The sequence below is a fragment of the Arachis hypogaea genome, chromosome 16, assembly GCF_003086295.3.
Source record: "Arachis hypogaea cultivar Tifrunner chromosome 16, arahy.Tifrunner.gnm2.J5K5, whole genome shotgun sequence".
Taxonomy (NCBI): Eukaryota; Viridiplantae; Streptophyta; class Magnoliopsida; order Fabales; family Fabaceae; genus Arachis; species Arachis hypogaea.
In genome coordinates this window covers 47,554,382-47,572,202 of record NC_092051.1, presented here as the reverse complement: position 1 = coordinate 47,572,202, position 17,821 = coordinate 47,554,382, and the positions used below count along the sequence as shown (strand labels likewise).

Below are 17,821 nucleotides of genomic sequence, written 5' to 3'. Positions count from 1 at the left end.
TATGTTACAGGGAATTAGGAATTTACCAGGATCCTGTCTCTTTTGAGGTAATTCCTGCCTATCCAATGCATCCAATTCATTGGTGAGCAAGTGAGGTTCATCTTCCCAAGTCTCATTACCAAATAATTTGGCATTCAGCTTCATGATTGCACCAAGGTACTTAGCAACTTGCTCTTCAGTAACATCTTCATTCTCTTCAGAAGAAGAATACTCATCAGAGCTCATGAAGGGCAGAAGAGGGTTTAATGGAATCTCTATGGTCTCTAGGTGAGCCTCAGATTCCTTTGGTTCCTCATTGAGGAACTCCTTATTAGTCACTGGACGTCCCAGGAGGTCTTCCTCACTAGGATTCACATCCTCTCCCTCCCTTGTAGGTTCGGCCATGATGGTTAAATCAATGGCCTTGCACTCTCTTTTTGGGTTCTCTTCTGTATTGCTTGGGAGAGTACTAGGAGGGGTTTCAGTGACTCTTTTACTCAGCTGGCCCACTTGTGCCTCCAAATTTCTAATGAAGGACCTTGTTTCATTCATGAAACTTATAGTGGCCTTAGATAGATCAGAGACTATATTTGCTAAGCTAGATGGATTCTGCTCAGAATTCTCTGTCTGTTGCTGAGTGGATGATGGAAAAGGCTTGCTATTGCTAAACCTGTTTCTTCCACCATTATTAAAGCCTTGTTGAGGCTTTTGTTGATCCTTCTATGAGAAATTTGGATGATTTCTCCATGAGGGATTATAGGTGTTTTCATAGGGTTCGCCCATGTAATTCACCTCTGCTATTGCAGGGTTCTCAGGATCATAAGCTTCTTCTTCAGAAGATGCCTCTTTAGTATTGTTGGATGATTCCTTCAATCCATTCAAACTCTGAGAAATCATATTGACTTGCTGAGTCAATATTTTATTCTGAGCCAATATGGCATTCAGAGTATCAATTTCAAGAACTCCCTTCCTCTGAGGCGTCCCATTACTTACAGGATTCCTCTCAGAAGTGTACATGAACTGGTTATTTGTAACCATGTCAATGAGTTCCTGAACTTCTGCAGGCGTTTTCTTTAGGTGAATGGATCCACCTGCAGAATGGTCCAATGACATCTTTGATAATTCAGACAGACCATCATAGAATATATCCAGGATGGTCCATTCTGAAAGCATGTCAGAAGGACACTTTTTGGTCAGTTCCTTGTATCTCTCCCAAGCTTCATAGAGGGATTCACCTTCTTTCTATCTGAAGGTTTGAACATCCACTCTAAGCTCACTAAGCTTTTGAGGAGGAAAGAACTTGGCTAAGAAAGTCATGACCAGCTTATCCCAAGAGTTCAGGCTATCTTTAGGTTGAGAGTCCAACCATATTCTAGCTCTGTCTCTTACAGCAAATGGGAAAAGCATGAGCCTGTAGACCTCAGAATCAACCCCATTGGTCTTAACAGTATCACAGATTTGCAAGAATTTAGTTAAGAACTGAAAAGGATCTTCTGATGGAAGTCGATGAAACTTGCAATTCTGTTGCATCAGAGAAACTAATTGAGGTTTAAGCTCAAAATTGTTTGCTCCAATGGCAGGGATTGAGATGCTTCTTCCATGTAAGTTGGAATTGGGTGCAGTAAAGTCACTAAGAATCTTCCTTGCATTGTTATTATTTTTGGCCATGTCTCCTTCTTTTTCAAAAATTTCTGTCAGATTTTCTCCAGAGAGTTGTGCTTTAGCTTCCCTTAGCTTCCTCTTCAGAGTCCTTTCAGGTTCAGGATCAGCTTCAACAAGAATGTTCTTATCCTTGTTCCTGCTCATATGAAAAAGAAGAAAACCGAAAAGAAAATATAGAATCCTCTATGTCACCGTATAGAGATTCCTTTATTTGAGTAGAAGAAGATATGAATAGAAGATGGAGAATCCAAACACAGGGGTGAGGAATAGGTTCGAATTCTTAGATGAAGAGGAGTGTTAGTAAATAAATAAATAAATAGAAGGATGTGAGGGAGAAGAATTTTCGAAAATTAGATAAAATAAAATAAAAGTATTTTTGTTTTTAAATTAGAATTAAAATTAAAAATTCAAAAATTAAGAAAGGAAAAATTAAATCAAATTAAATTAAATTTAAAACAATTAGTTAATTTAAAAAGGAATTTTGAAAAAGATGAAGGTGATTTTCGAAAATTTGAGATAGAATTAGTTAGGTAGTTTTGAAAAAAGATAAGAATCAAACAAAAAGATAAGATTGATTGAAAAAGATTTGAAAATCAATTTTGAAAAGATAGGAAGTTAGAAAAGATTTTGAGATTAATTTTGAAAAAGATGTGATTGAAATTTATTTTGAAAAGGATTTGAAAAAGAAATTTAAAAAGATTTGATTTTGAAAATTAAAGTTGATTACTTGACTAACAAGAAACAAAAAGATATGATTTTAAATTTTAAAGATTGAACCTTTCTTAATAGGCAAGTAACAAACTTAAAAATTTTTGAATCAATCACATTAATTGTTAGCATTAATTTTGAAAATTATGAAACAAGATAAGAAAAAGATTTTTTGAAAATCAATTTGAAATTTTCGAAAATATGAAAGAAAAGATGAAAAAGATTTGATTTTTGAAAAAGATTTGAAAAAGATAGAATTTTTAAATTGAAAATTTGATTTGACTCATAAGAAACAATTAAATTTTAAAAATTTTTGAAAAAGTCAACTCAAATATTCGAATTTTATGAGAAGAAAAAGGGAAAGATATTTTTTTATTTTTGAATTTTTAATGAAGAAAGAGAAAAACAACAAAAAGACTCAATGCATGAAAATTATGAATCAAAACAAGAAAAATATGCAAGAACACTTTGAATGCAAAGATGAACACCAAGAACACTTTGAAGATCATGATGAACATCAAGTATGTATTTTTGAGAATTTTTCAATAAAAGAAAACATGCAAGACACCAAACTTAGAAATTTTTAATATTTAGGCACTAAGAAATTGAAAATGCATATGAAAAACTAAAAAAGACACAAAACAAGAAATTTTAAAGATCAAACAAGAAAACTTGTCAAGAACAACTTAAAACTCATGAAGAACACATGCATGAGTTTTCGAAAAATGCACAAATTTTAAAAAACATGCAATTGACACCAAACTTAAAATTTGACTCAAGACTCAAACAAGAAACACAATATTTTTGGTTTTTATGATTTTATTAATTTTTTTGGTATTTTTTTCGAAAATTATTTTGGGAAGAACAAAAAAGAAGAAAATTTTTTTTTGTATTTTTTGAAAATAAGAAATAAAAGCTTAAAATTAAAATAAAATTACCTAATCTGAGCAACAAGATGAACCGTCAGTTGTCTAAACTCGAACAATCCCTGGCAACGGCGCCAAAAACTTGGTGCACGAAATTGTGATCATCAATGGCGCCAACAAATTGGTACGCACAATTGTAATCTCAACTCTTTATCACAACTTCGCACAACTAACCACCAAGTGCACTGGGTCGTCCAAGTAATAAACCATACGTGAGTAAGGGTCGATCCCACAGATATTGTCGGTCTGAAGCAAGCTATGGTCACCTTGTAAATCTCAGTCAGGCGGATTCAAATGTTTATGGTGAATTGATAATAAAAACATAATCAAAATTTAAACTAGGATAGAGATACTTATGTAATTCATTGGTGATAATTTCAGATAAGCGTATAGAGATGCTTTCGTTCCTCCTGAACCTCTGCTTTCCTACTGTCTTCATCCAATCATTCCTACTCCCTTCCATGGCAAGCTTTATGTAGGGCATCACCGTTGTCAATGGCTACATCCCATCCTCTCTGTGAAAATGGTCCAATGCGCTATCACTACATGGCTAATCATCTGTCACTACGCCCAGCACTCGCGAGTTTGAAGCTCGTCACAGCCATCCCTTCCCAGATCCTACTCGGAATACCACAGACAAGGTTTAGACTTTCCAGATCTCAGGAATAGCCATCCATGGGTTCTAACTTATACCACGAAGACTCTAATATCTCGGACTCGGTCCCCTGTATTAGATATCTAAGAGATACTCATTCTAGCTTGTTTGCATGTAGAACGGAAGTGTTTGTCAGGCACGCGTTCATAAGTGAGAATGATGATGAGCGTCACATAATCATCACATTCATCATATTCTTGTGTGCGAATGGATATCTTAGAATAGAAATAAGCTTCAATTGAATAGAAAAACAATAGTACTTTGCATTAATCTGTGAGGAACAGCAGAGCTCCACACCTTAATCTATGGTGTGTAGAAACTCTATCGTTGAAAATACATAAGTGATAAGGTCCAGGCATGGCCGAATGGCCAGCCCCCTAAACATGATCAAAGGATCAAAAGATAATCCAAAGATGTAAATACAATAGTAAAAAGTTCTATTTATACTAACTAGTTACTAGGGTTTACAAAATGAGTAATTGATGCAGAAATCCACTTCCGGGGCCCACTTGGTGTGTGCTTGGGCTGAGCATTGAGCTTTACACGTGTAGAGGCTTCTCTTGGAGTTGAACGCCAGTTTGTAACCTGTTTCTGGCGTTTAACTCTACTTTGCAACCTGTTTCTGGCGTTTAACTCCAGAATGCAGCATGGAACTGGCGTTGAACGCCAGTTTGTGTCATCTAAACTCAGGCAAAGTATGAACTATTATATATTTCTGGAAAGCCCTGGATGTCTACTTTCCAATGCAATTGAGAGCGCACCATTTGGAGTTCTGTAGCTCCAGAAAATCCACTTTGGGTGCAGAGAGGTTAGAATCCAACAGCATCTGCAGTCCTTCTTCAACCTCTGAATATGATTTTTGCTCAAGTCCCTCAATTTCAGCCAGAAAATACCTGAAATCACAGAAAAACACACAAACTCATAGTAAAGTCCAGAAATGTGAATTTTAATTAAAAACTAATAAAAATATACTAAAAACTAATTAAATTATACTGAAAACTGTGTAAAAACAATGCCAAAAAGCGTATAAATTATCCGCTCATCAACGCGCCTCCCCCACTCCCTCAGTCGTTTGTCATACACACGCCTCATATAACGTAAACCTTCTACTGTGTGATAAACCTTTGCTCAACGTAAACCTTCGACTACAACCTAAACCTTGTTCTCTTCTCGCATTTTCATTCTTCTTCTTCTTTCTTTGCTTGCGTTCTTCTTCGTCTTCTTCTTCTTCTTCTTTTTCTTCTTCTTCTTCTTCTTCTTTTTCTTTTTCAACATAATAAGCTTCGTCGTTCTCCTCTTTTCACATTTTTTATTGTTCTTCTACGTTTTATTCTTCGATCTTCACTTCTGAATTGAAACAATGAATTATTCAACTTTAAATCAGTTGAATGAGAACGATTTGGTTTATCCTTCTGAAATGAATCATGCTGATGAGGTTTGGATTATTCAATTTTGAATCGAATTAAACGAAATACAATTGTTAATTTTATTTGAATTGAATTCAATAGACGTATGTGTTTTTGAATCTGAATTGAATTGATAATATCTAAATTGTAGACAGAGGTGTTTCGAATTTAATTTTATATAATGAATTATGTTTCACTAAGTTCTATACAATTATTTCACTATGGGTACGTGGTTCGGTTCGGTGTTCAGAATGCTATTTGAATTTGATTTCATATTCTGGATTATGTTTCGTTCACTCAGAACTATAGAGTTGTTTCACCATGAGTACGTGTTCGGTTTGACATGCAGAAAGGAGTTTGAATTTGAATATATATAATGTATTATGATTCGTTTACTGAGTAATATATAATTGTTTCACTGTAAGGACATTTTCGGTTCACTATTCAGACCAGCTGTGTTGTGGATGAAAAGTTTGTCCCAAAGGTGGGGGTGATTTTCAAGACACTAGAAGAAGCTGGAAATTCTATAAATATTATTCCAAACTTGCCAGTTTTTCTACCAAAATAAGGAACACGACTCGGGATGGAGACAAGATTAAGAATCAACTAATCGTATGCAGCAGAGAGAGGAGGTGGAAATCCAAGATATCTCTAACTCTGAAGACAAATCCCTCAGCTAGGTTAAACTGTCCAACCAGGCTTTACGTACACATAATGAAGGACGTCGGTCTTTGGACAATTTCCAAAGTCATTCTGAATCACTCAGATCCTTGCTGTCCAGACCGGGCATAGATGCTCAAACAACACAGGGAGCTTAGCAAGAAGAAATGGAGTTTGGAGCTTTTCAGCAAGTGTGCGCATGCACAACTATGCGTGCGTACGCACAGGTGGAATCGTGCAGTCATGCATATGCACAAGTAATGCATGCGTACGCACAAGTCCCAGCACGTGACCTCATTTAATGCAAAACGCTGGCAGCGAATTTTGGGCCTCCAAAACACAATCCAACTCATTTCTGAAGCTATTTCAACCCTAATTCAAGAGGAGGCAAGGGAGAGCAATTAGGTTTAGCTTAGAGCATGTTTTAGGTCATTTCTAGAGAGAGAAGCTCTCTCTTCTCTCTAGAATTTAGGGTAGAATAGTTAAATTTCTATTAGATTTATGCTTTGATACTTGCTTTAATTTAGCTTTCTTTACTATTTCTTGTTCTAGCATCTTACTTCTTTTAGTTTTACTTGTTATTTCTTTTATTTGGTTATTTTATTGTTGATGAACTCTTGTTAATTTTAATTTTCATTAATGCAATTTGATGTTTTTATGTTTTTTGTTATTTAGTTGAGTTGTTATTATCATTTTCTTGCTTTTGATAGATTTAGAATTTATTATTATTGCAATTTAATTTGCCTTTATTTTCATGTATACCAAGTGTTTGATAAAATGCTTGGCTTAGTTTTAGTGTAGTTTTTCCTCACTCTTGGCTTGGAATTGAGGACTTTGGTGACCTTGAGTCATTGATGTCCATGCTTGATTAATATATTTGAGTAGACTAGGACTTGTGGATTGAGATCAATTATGCCTATTTGACTTATCCTTGATGTTAGGATTGACTAAGTAGGATTAACTCTTCATAATCATCATGTGTTTGTGGTCAATGGCTAGGATAGGGAACCTTGACTCTCAACCCTTTCCAAGAGGTTTCTTAGCATTTGAATTTTCCTTTCTCTTGATTAATTGCCTTGACTTTAATTGCCTTTGATATTTAGCTATTGTTTATTTCTTTAATTTCTTGCTATTTATATTTCTTGCCTCTTGCAATCTCAAAACCCCTTTCCCCCTAATAACCAATAATTGATCACTTCATTGCAATTCCTAAGGAGAACGACCCGGGATTTAAAACTTCCGATTATTTTGTGTTGAATTGTGACATCTTTTGAATTTAAACTTTGATTGATGGTCAATTGTTGGGTTTGGACTATACTTGCAATGGAGAAATTCTATTTTTGTGAAATTCCTAACCCACTTTAGGCCATCATCAGGCGTTTGACAAGGTCATCGCCGAGATGCAAGAATATCAAGAGATAAGCAAAGGAAAAAGTTCGTTGTCCCATGAAGAAGCGATATTGAGTGACGTGAACGACCTTCAAAGCCCGCCACGTGTCAAAACAAGAGGCCGGCCCAAGAACAGACTTGGATCAAACCTGAAAAAAAAAAGATCTCAAACGCCACGAAGAAAAAGAAAAAGACAGCTCCAATCGAGGTAAAATTGACTTGCTTTTGATTAGGAAAAATTCATTTGTGCATTTTGCTAATATATGATTTTATTAAGTCTTTTGCAGTTGAACATTTTAGACTGTGGATCAACGATTCAGTCAAGCTCCAGCCTTTACAATGCACCAGATATGAATTTTTCCAGAGAGAATTATACGAGTTTTAGTTTTTATTAATATAAATTTCTTTTCACCCATGAGCAAATTTCAGTTCACTGAGTTTATAGCAGGGTTTATTTTCTGACTGTTGTTAATCTTTAATGAATAGTCACATTTTTGTGAAATTCTTTATTCAAAAGTCAATTTTTTTCTTTATTGAATAGTCAATTTATTGTGCTATGTCAGAGAGTAAAGGTGTTTCTGAAACTGAAAACTGATAGAAATATTTTTTTATAATTAGCTCTCTGCTATATTGATATATACAGCTGTTTGGTTCGTCCAGTGTATTAATTTTAGTTCACTGTGTTTTTTTGGGTTCTTAATGTCTTGATAAATACACTGATTCCATTCACTGTGACCTTGGAATAAAACAGTAGCCAGACAGTTCCAACAAATATATAAATTAACATCTCAGACCAACAGGACAAGGAGTAATCCATCTTGAATCAAATATAAATATTTACATTAGATATATACATTAACATTTAAATTAATATTTACATATATACATTGAAAGAAGCATTGTTTGCTTTTTTAAATAAGTTAAACAAAATATTATTAATTACAACCAGTGAATCAATGTATATCCTATTTACTATCTAAATCCCCATATGTGAATTTACAATAAGGGCTGGCGAAGGCAGCAGATGGCTTCGGGAGTCTTATTGCTTCAGATTCCCAAATCACTTGGTCTCGGATTCGGACCATATTGGTGCCTGAAGCCATCAATCTTTTGTTACATTTCAATTGAAAGGAATTAGTTACATAAGAAATGAACCTAACTGAAATAATAAATGAAAGAACTTTATTAATTTAGAAACTACTTACTTGTGTCCAAGCTCTATATTTATATCTGGTCCCGCTTTTGATCTTTTGTGGATCAATTGTTTCGAGCCATTTCATGACGCATATGCTACAATTATAGCTAAGCAATAATTGAATATAATACGATTATTAATATACAAAATAACACACATTAAAAATAGCACTATAGAAGAGAAATATTCTTACTCTGTACGTTGACTGTTCAACATGATATACTCTGCTTCTTCTCCCTCTCCGTCCTCCATTAAGGGTTCCGCCCCAGCGTACACCCTCATCTGGGAAATTATTAAACCCTGAAAGGGACACAAAAAGTAAATAAAGAGAATCAACAACAATGGACCGAACTCCTCTCATGTACTGAATAATTTGAATAATTTACAATAAAATAACTTACAACAAATTTGTTCAATTTTACTCTCGATTCAGCTATATCTTTTTTCTCTTTATTGATAGAGTCAAGGACATAGAATGCCTTTTTTTTGACATCGGCCATCCACAACCACCAATGCCCTCTGTTGCAAACTGGCACAAACAGCTAAAGTTTGGAAAAATGGTAGAATATTTCAATCGAAACAATAGCAAACGAGAAAATTATCAAAGATTTTTTAGAAATAACAACTTATAAATGGATGTGATGCCAATTTTATTTTGTCAAGGAAATGGCAGTGGTGGGTATATTGTTCGATATCGAACCGATAGGCCTTCTTTGTCTTTTTATTAGTGTATTCCACGCCATGGGTTCCCAACATAAACATCCATAAAATTAACATCAGTTAAATCAGAAGTGACCAGACTAGTGAATCAATATGAACATTTCCACCGAACCAAACACAATTCATATGATGAATAAGTCTAATGAGTTAAGGATGAGACGCGATAAACATCAATCAACAGGGAATAAGAAATTTAGCTTGCCACAATATCCAGTGGCACAATGTATATTTGTTCCTGATACAGGTGACATTTTATTTCATTAAGAATCATGCTATGTGTGGTGAACACCTACAGGAAGAAAATTTATGAGATATAATGTATAAGACTCTTTGGAAAAATCATTAACGTTAACACAAATGGTAAAGAATTTACCATGCTTTCCACTTGTTCTTTTGGCATTAGAGACATGAAATGTTGTCTAACCCCTTCGTAAAGTGCCTCATGCTTCAATACGAATAAGGCGTCATATTCGTTGCTATTATCTTTGCTCTGTTTCACATGTGTCATCCAATGATAACACTGTTCGATCAACTCCCCCATGATTTTTTTTCTTTTTCTCCGGAGTTTTGTAAACTTCAGCAGCTGTGAACGTTGGCTCGGCAGTTGTTGCTTTAGCAAACTTCAATGCTGTCGTCACCCCAGCATCTACCACCGCCTGTGCCAGGATTTCAAGCTGGGAACAGTCAGCTCAGAGGGCTGAGTTGGTTGAGAGGGGGAGTTTGTTGAGATGCTGGGGGACTTATCCCAAGGCTAAAGGAAGGCATATCATCTTCCCGTTGTCTAGGATGAGCAGAACTGTAAGACGATAGAAATATTAAACAATGATATTAGATAAAAATGATATTAAACAATGTAGTGAACCAAAATTAACCCAAGGGGTAAACAGAAAATATCCAGATTTGAAGAAGCATAAAACTTACAAATCAGGCTATGCTTCTTCTTGTAATTGTCGTGCCACCGGAGCTTCTTCTTTCTGTTATTGTTTGGGAAGGCTGCTGTATTAAACAGAAAAGAGTTTAGTAATGACCCAGAATTATTATCTTGTACCATTAAAACTATTAAAAAGAATTCTAATTACCAGCTGGACAAGAATATTATAAAAAATGATATTAATTAGAACTTACACATTCATTGGAGGTTCTGGCTCTGTATTCCTTGGTGAAGATTCCTCAGTAGCTTGTTTTTGTTGTTTTGATTGTTGTGCCAGTGCTTCTTTGCAGGTCTGCTGTTGCGGTTCCAAAGGGCTGCTGCATTAAATAGAAAATAGTTTAATAATGATCCCAAAATATTATCATATTCCATTAAAAATAATAAAAAGTATTTTATGAGCCCACCAAACCGAACCCTATTAATGCACTAAATAAAACATGATAAATAATGAAACAGCTAGAAAAGCATTGCTGCATGCAATCAGAATAACCCTAAACACTGAAAACACTAACTATCAAGTGAAAATGCAATCAGAATAACCATAAACCCTGGATACACTAGCTATCCAGTAATTTAAAATTACCAAGCCATCGAACCGAATAGGATTCATGTGATGAATAAATATTTATAAACTTACTCATTATCAGAAGTTTGTTGTGTTTGAATTTCTAGAGAAATATAGATAAAGTCATCTTTGATCAACTCTTCTTGAAGAGAACTTGAAAGAGACAACGCAAGAGGATTTCCAAGGAATGTAAACAAGCAAGAAGTTAATGTTGAATAATTAAAATTTGTTCTGAAAAACGAAAATCTGCACATTGAAAAACTCACATTTCCAATGGTTCAGAATGAGTTTCTTGTCGAACCTCAATGACTTATAGCTCAGAATCAGGTGTAGCGCTAGTGACATTTAAACAGGTTTTCTCTATGATTAATTAAACAAAAATTAATTACCTAAATCTAAAAGAGTAACATAAATATTTTTAACTTACACTGGTGGAGTTTTAAAACTTTTTCTTGGATGGATTTTCTTTTTTCTAAAATATTTTACCGGGCTTTCCAGGGTGTTTTTCCTAAAAAAAAGATAACAAATTAAAATTAGAAACCAAGATTAAAAGCAGAGGTCTAGAAACACATGAAATTCATTTTTGAAAACCACTGGACAGAAAGTAAAGCATGCAATGAACCAATTTACCTGGTATTGTCCAGCGCATTTACAGACAGTGCAGAGCTTGCTGGAGTCTGTAAGAGAGGTTCGCTATCCAGATTTATAGTCGGCAGTCTAAGCAAGATAAATAAATATTAGTAATTGAATCTAGAGGAATTAGAAAAGGTTCTAGAAAAAGTAAGCAAAGAAAGAAAAATAACTCGGTATAAGAAACTGAAATCTTACGTCTGAGGGAAATCATTTTGCGCCTCCGTCGATTCAAACTGATCTGGAGCAACATTTTCTGTTTGAGCTCCATGATTTCTTTGCCTTGATCTCTTTTCTCTTATCGTCTCCAACGCTTGTCTTCTTCTTTCTACAGCGTTGTCTTTTACTTGTTTAGTTTTGAAAGTTCATAAAATAAGTATCAAGGAACCTAAAATGAAAGCATCAATAAAAGAAAATATGATTTGAGAAACTTACTCATTGTCAGATTTGGTTTTTTTTACCACCCTCTACAGTTGTTTTCTTTTTACTATGGGTGTTTTTTCGATTTTTTTTCTCTACAAGATAGACATACACATCGAATTTATACTGGAGAAAAATATAAGCAAGAAAAAGATACTAACAATCAGGTGAACAAAACTGACAGACTCGACCGAACCAAACTCAATTAATGTGAAGAATAAAACGTGATACATATATAGATCAAGAAAAACATTTCTATATACAAAGGGAGAAGTGAAGACGCAAACAATAAAATGAATGAAAAATAGAGAATCAAATACAAGTGACCCAATACTTACTGGCTTTCAGATTTGCTTGTGCTCTCTGAATCTGTCGGCACAGGCTTCCTTTTTTCGCTTTGTTTTTTAACCACCTTCTATGGTTGTTTTCTTTTCTTTGTGCCGGTTTTTTCAATTTCTTCTTCTATGAAAAACATAAGAACAAGCGCATAAGAACAAATTTAAGCAAATACAAGTTAAATGAATTCAATATGAAGATCAAACTTACTGGTTTTCGGATTCACTTTTGCTCTTTGAATCCGTGGGAACGCTTTCAGTTTCACTTATTGTTTCTGAATCCGTCTCAACAAGCTTTTGTTTTTTAACCACCCTCTGTTGTCTTGTTCTCTTTTCTGGTGGTGTTTTGTTGGATTCGGATTCAGATTCAGATTCAGAAAATCTTTCTTCTTCCGAAGAAGAATCCAAATCAACAATCTTCTTTTTTTCTTTCTTTCCTTTTTCTTTCTTATCAAACTTCTTTGTTTTTGTTTTTTCCTTATTTATTTGCTTTCTATACAGAAGTCCCTAAAATAGAAACTTATTTAATGAGAAATACAGTAACAATCAGCTGAATCAACATGAGCAAAAAAATATTTAATGATCAAAAAAATATTTTTGTCTGCACAAGGACTCAATTGAACACACTAAAAATCAGGTGAACCAAAGGGAGCAAGTCCACCGAACCAAACAAGATTCATATGGTAAATTAAACATGACAAACATTTAATCATCAAGAAAATTGTTTCTGAATGCACAAGGATTCAAATGAACACACTAACAATCAGGTGAACCAAAGGGAGCAAGCCCACCGAATCGGACAAGATTCATATGGTGAATAAAACATGACAAATATTTAATCATCAAGAAAAATGTTTCTGAATGCACAAAGATTCAAATGAACACAATAACAATTGCAAGTAGGAGAAATAAATAGATTATAACTTAAAACACAAGTTTATTTAGTTAGCAGAGTATTTTAGAAGCATTTGAAACGAAATTTTAGGGGGAATTTTTTGTTTAATTTACCAATGGGTCTGTTGCTTCCTTCGAAATCCAGTCGAGCATCATTTGCTTTGTCCAATGGGCCACCCACAGTGCCAGGGAAGCATCAGGTCCGAACAGGCGAGGAAACTTAGTTTCATGGAAGTATATCAACATCAAAACAAAAACACAACCATCAATGGACTATTTCCTTCCCTTTCTCTTGTTTTCAATTCCTTTCACCAAGAAGCTGAGCACATGTTTTGCCCAATCCCACTCTCGAATGTTTTCCACATGAAAGATAGGTGGCTTATGGATCGGGGAGGCCACGCTTACCGTCGTTGGCAGCAAGAAGAACTTTTGTATGAATACCACAAAAGTCCTCTTGAATTTTTGCCGGTTCTCCTCCCCTTCAACACTCATCTCCAGAACAGACCTTGTCAAAGTTGCCAACGAAATATTTTTAACGCTGTCAAATATTGCCTTGTCTTCCAGATTCAGTTTGGTGTAATCAACCTTTTCATCAAAACGATTCTCTACAATATTTTAATAGCAAATAATCAGCCAAAAAGGCTCAGTTTAATTTTTTGTACACCAATGAACCGAAAGTAAGCAGGAAGTGGAAAGTGTATTAACGCCGTTATTTATGCCCAACACAGCTGCTACCTTGCAGGGAGTTATCTTTATTTTCTCCTGGAGAGTTTTCATGTGTAACCCCCTAATTAGCCTAAGCTTTACCTCACGTCATAAAGCAAAGGTTAATCAAAGGTTACGACAGTTCTATGCTCATACATATAATATATAGAAAGAATTGATATTATCTAGAAGCCCGACGAAGGATATAGCTCAAAAACAGGATTTAAAAAGCGCAAAACGTACTAACGAAACTTCTAACATAAGGCACAATAAATAGATACATCATAACAAAAGATAATAGTATGATAGTGTAATATCATAAGAATCTAGCCACGGCTCCGGAGTTTAAGCCGGTTAGCCATATATATAGACAAGACGGAATTTGAAGTTTAAAAAAGCTTATACAAGTTTTTCTCTATCTAATACAAGCCTCTAGGCAAAAGCAAAATACAAAAGTGAGAGATGTATAAATAAATAAGACAAAAAGACTCCAAGAGGTATCCAGATCCTCCGCTTCTGTCACAATCCAAACAACTCACCGAGGTGGGTTGCAACTTGCATATGAAAAATACAACAGAAATGTGGTATGAGAACCAGAGGTTCTCAGCATCGTAACAGTCCCCAGTGATGTAGGATATAAGACCCCGGGATGCCAAAGGCAATCCTAAACTTCATATCCATCACAATATTTCAATCTTAAGGCATAACTAAAACAGTAAAGCATTTATAAAACCTTAACAAAACTTAAAACCTTAGCATATAAAATGGCTAATCTATCTTAAAGGATTTTCTAGTCTAATAGTCTCTGCTGTCCCACAGCCTTCACCAGCCTATCCTCCGTGCGATCCCATTGCCATCGCCTTCCGAGCCTCCTCAATCCCAGTAGAAATCACAATTAATTACAATGCAAGTAAAACACAAGTAGAAGCATATAAGGCAAGTAATTCAAGTAAGCAATTAGGCATGTTATTCAATTAGGCATACAATTACAAGTCGGCAAAGCAAACAAACAGATAGAAAATGCACATGATGAAGCATATAAGGCAAGTAATTCAAGTAAGCAATTAGGCATGTTATTTAATTGCCGCTAGTGCTGAATCGCACCCTTCATCCATATAGGGAACCGATAAGATTTCTAACGATGCCCGATAACCATTCCGGCATGTCCACTCGATTTATCGTCATTAAGAATCCGTGTTACTCAGCTACATGCATCAAATCCTCCTTCTCCATCGGTCCCTCTAACAAATCTCTAAGTCCGACCAAACTTATTACAACCTTCCATAGGATAAAACTAAGCCAACTGGGTCCTAATAACATATCACAACAACCTTATGTGCTTACCTTTTATCAACGGATCCGATTCTGTCGTCTCTCCTGCATCCCTAGTGAAATTTTGGCCTAGTTGTTGACTCCTACCCACATCTCGGTTCCTCCCTCGACGACAATCCTTAGCAAGGTGCCCTGGCAATCTACAAGTATAGCATCGTCCATTTTCCTTTGCCATGTGGAACTAAGCATTGTCGTTCCTTCTGAAATCCCCTTGACCTCGAAGATGCTGAGGAGTGTGTTCATTTCTCTTAAAGTTCTGTCCCCTTGGTCCAAGGTGATTACCACGTCCTTGATTAGTGTTTCCTCCATGAGTGTCCCTTGACGAGGCTACCGTCTTTGCATATTCTTCGACAACCCTCGCCTTGTCCACCAATTCAGAGAATCTCCTAATCTCCAATGGAGCCACAACACACCTGATATCTTCCCCCAGTCCTACTTCGTATTTAACGCATTTCCATCCCTCATAAGACTCAGGAGTACCCTGACTTATCCTCGAGAACCTACAGAGTTCCTCGAACTTGCTGGTGTATTCAGCTATAGTCATAGACCCTTGTTTCAGCAGTAAGAGCTCCAATTTTCTGGCCTCCCTTATTGACTCATGCAAGTACTTTTTATAGAAAGCTTCCTAGAATAATACCCATGTAATGTCCACATTCTATTGGTGTAACAGTCGGCGCTCTCCTTGCCACCATTGCTGAGCTTCTCCTACTAGTTGATAAGTCGCATATTCCACGAACTTGTCGTATGGTACATGTTGAGTTCGTAAGACCCGCTCCACAGCTTGGAACCAGTTGTCTGCTTCGGTAGGAGCTGTCGATCCATTGAAAGCAGGCAGGTCAGCTTTCAAAAAAGCAGCTAGAGTTCTCGGGACACCACTCAAGCTATCCTTAGCACCTTCTCCATTTTCGTTTCCGCTTCCGGCCGGTTGGGCTAACCTCTGCACAGCTTGCAGAGTCGCAGCAGCATTCGCTTCGATGGTGTTCGCCAGATTCGCCATCGCCGCCATGAACTCGGCATGGTTATCAGCCGGTTACTCATTCCTACTCTCTAATGAACGTGCTCAACCTTCTCCATGAGTGGCCATTAGGGTTCCTGTCTACACCAAACAATCGATATCGAGGTGATCAGTCTCAGTATCAAAAGCCTAGTGTTTCAATTATCCCTAAACGGCACTCACAAACAAGCATGCTATAAAATATCAAGTAGATAACCTAAATAGCATGAAAGAAAAATGACCCAGAGTATGCAATAAAGTACAATTGGTCCATCCCTCAGGCTCACGAAGACGAACCGCTCTGATACCACTAAATGTGACACCCTAATTAGCCTAAGCTTTACCTCGCATCGTAAAGCAAAGGTTAATTAAAGGTTACGACAATTCTAAGCTCATAGATATAATATATAGAAAGAATTGATATTATCTAGAAACCCAATGAAGGATATAGCTCAAAAACAGGATTTAAAAAGCGCAAAACGTACTAACGAAACTTCTAACTTAAGCCACAAGAAACAGATACATCATAACAAAAGATAATAGTATGATAGTGTAATATCATAAGAATCTAGCCATGGCTCGCGGAGTTTATGCTAGCTAGCCATATATACAGACAAGACAAAATCTGAAGTTTAAAACAGCTTATACAAGTTTTTCTTTCTCTAATACAAGCCTCTAGGCAAAAGCAAAATACAAAAGTGAGAGATGTATAAATAAACAAAACAAAAAGACTCCAAGAGGTATCTGGATCATCCGCCTCTGTCACCATCCAAACAACTCACCGAGGTGGGTTGCAACCTGCATCTGAAAAATGCAACAGAAATATGGTATAAGAACCAGAGGTTCTCAGTATGGTAACAGTGCCCAGTGATGTAGGATATAAGACCCCGGGACGCCAAAGGCAATCCTAAACTTTATATGCATCACAAGATTTCAATCTTAAGGCATAACTAAAACAGTAAAGCATTTATAAAACCTTAACAAAACTTAAAACCTTAGCATATAAAATGGGTAATCTATCTTAAAGGATTTTCTAGTCTAACAGTCTCCGCTGTCCCACAGCCTTCACCAGCCTATCCTCCGTGCGATCCCATTGTCACCGCCTTCCAAGCCTCCTCAATCCCAGTAGAAATCACAATTAATTACAATGCAAGTAAAACACAAGTAGAAGCATATAAGGCAAGTAATTCAAGTAAGCAATTAGGCATGTTATTCAATTAGGCATACAATTACAAGTAGGCAAAGCAAACAAATAGATAGAAAATATACATGATGAATGCCTGTCCTACTGGCTATGATATCACGTTGTCAGTTCAACTACCAACCCGACACATCTCCATGGAGATGTTGCCCTTCGGAATCATCATTGGGATCCCCCGAGATATAGTGCTTGGATCACTGTCCAGGGTTTTGTGCCTACACACTCTATTGATCCAAAGGGATGCGAGCGGGACACTCTTGTCTCCGACCTCACATCCTAACATAAGCAGGATTTAACCACCGTCCTTTTGCCGTCGCTGCTACCTTGACAAGCGGGATCCAACCACCGTCCCTGTCGGGCGCATAGCGTCTCAACAATCTCAGTATACAAATGATACATCAGTGGTTTTCAAAAAACATTTTTAGTATATCATGGATCCGTCATCTCATTCCGAGTCCTCGACTCATCTCAACCACTGTCAATTCAACATTTCCATTCCTCTTTCTCACTCCAC

The 17,821-nt window shown here is 36.1% G+C and overlaps 1 non-coding gene across 1 annotated transcript; it reads left to right on the top strand.

Annotated features, from left to right (window-relative positions):
* The first annotated feature begins 1,146 nt into the window (after positions 1 to 1,146).
* Positions 1,147 to 1,254, top strand: LOC112761181 (small nucleolar RNA R71). Its single transcript, XR_003181589.1, has one exon. It is a non-coding gene; the product is annotated as a small nucleolar RNA R71 (small nucleolar RNA).
* The last annotated feature ends 16,567 nt before the right edge of the window (positions 1,255 to 17,821 follow it).